Source organism: Cyprinodon variegatus, unplaced genomic scaffold (assembly GCF_000732505.1).
Source record: "Cyprinodon variegatus isolate N-32 unplaced genomic scaffold, C_variegatus-1.0 Scaffold1336, whole genome shotgun sequence".
NCBI lineage: Eukaryota > Metazoa > Chordata > Actinopteri > Cyprinodontiformes > Cyprinodontidae > Cyprinodon > Cyprinodon variegatus.
This window is the reverse complement of record NW_015151789.1, coordinates 54,863-56,734: the sequence shown is the minus strand read 5'-3', so window position 1 is coordinate 56,734 and position 1,872 is coordinate 54,863.

Below are 1,872 nucleotides of genomic sequence, written 5' to 3'. Positions count from 1 at the left end.
TTAGGAAATAAAACAAAGCATTTGAAGGCATTTCTCTGTTTATAATTGTCTCTATTTCATCCCTAATCCCCTCCCAGTACTCACTGATAACAGGACAGTCCCAAAGAATGTGCGTATGGTCACCAATCTTCCCACACTGTCTCCAACATAGGGCCGCTGAAAGATTTTTGACAAATCTAGAAATTAAAAACGAGGTGCGAAAAAATCTTATTAAAATTTTTCAACTGAAATCTTTCCACATTTGGCTGTTAGTTCCTTTGCGACTGCCCTCGCACAATATGTCCCATTGTTCGTCCTCTATTATAGAATTGGATTCTAATTCCCAGTTTTCTTTTACGTTATAGGTATTTTGACAGTTATTAGATGAGAGAATTTTATATAAATGTGAGACATGTTTCCGGGTTGGAAAGGTCTTTTCTCCAATAGTAATAAAATATTGTTCTATATCATTTGGGTTTCTATTAAGTCTATTACGTTCCTTGTGACTAATAATGTAGTGCCTAATTTGCAAATATCTATATAAATAATTTGCGGGGAGATCAAACTGTTCCTAAAGTTGTGCGAAGGACTGTAAGTCAGCCCCATCGAATAATTGGTTTAGCTGCCCATCTCTTACAGCCTTGGTCCCATGTGGAAGGTGGAAAGTCTATATTATCCACAATAAGCATAGTTCTGGAGACTGACCCTGTATCTCTAAGCATCTTTTTAACCTCTGTCCATATTTTTAAAGTGTGTTTGGTCCATTCATTTCCAATTTACATTTTATTAACAGTTCTGATATCTAGGAAGGGAAGAGTAGATAATTGTATACCTTTAGTTTCACCCTGTTCTATTTGAGGCCATTTTGCTTCCTCATCCCCTTCAATCCAAGTCACAATGGCCGATAACTGCGCTGCCCAATAATACCATTTTAAATTGGGTAGAGCTAAACCACCCCTGTTTTTGGGTAAGTGAAGTGTTTTTAGTCTAATTCTTGGTCTTTTTTGTTGCCAAATAAATTGAGATATTAATTTGCTGAGTATGTTAAATGTTGAGACTGGGACTCTTACTGGCAAAGTTGAAACAAGAACAGAAGACGAGGAAGCAGGTTCATTCTAACAGTTTCCACTCTGCCATATAGGGACAAAGGTAGGACCTCCCATATGGACAAGTCAATTTTGATTTTCTTTATCAATTTGTTATAATTAGCATCAAACAGTTGTGAAGGTTTGGGTGTAAGAATTATCCCTAAATACCTGAAACCTTTTTCTGACCAATAAAAAATCTCACTAAGTTGGCTTGCCGTTGTCCCGACGTCATTAATACTTCTGATTTACTTTGGTTAATTGTATATCCAGATATATCACCATATTCCTTTAAGCGCTTTCAGTCAGCCAAAGCTAAAATCAAAGCGCTGTACAGGTCATTTGAGCAGATTATAAAACACAATTATCACCACAACACAGGACAAACTCAAAGATTAAAGCAATGCATGAGTCTGGGGACTGATGTAAGAGGGTGTTTTATAAATAATAAAATATCATCAGCGAAGAGGGCAGTTTTATGAATTGCCCCCTTTCCATCCCTGATTCCTTGTATATGATCGTCTCGACGTATGGCCTCTGCCAAAGGTTCGATACTTAGGGCGAACAAAATAGGGGACAACTGCCGCACCCCTCGCTCCACATTGAAAAATTCTGAACAACACCCATTAACTCTAACCTTGGATTTAGAAATTTTATAAAATAACGTAACCCAACTTTTGTTTCACCAAAGCCCATCTATATTAGTGTATGTTTAAGAACAACACGGTTGAACGCTTTTTCGGCGTCTAAACTAAGAAGCATGGATGGTTGGGGATCCTATTGTAATTCTTTACTATCAGGAAGTCAA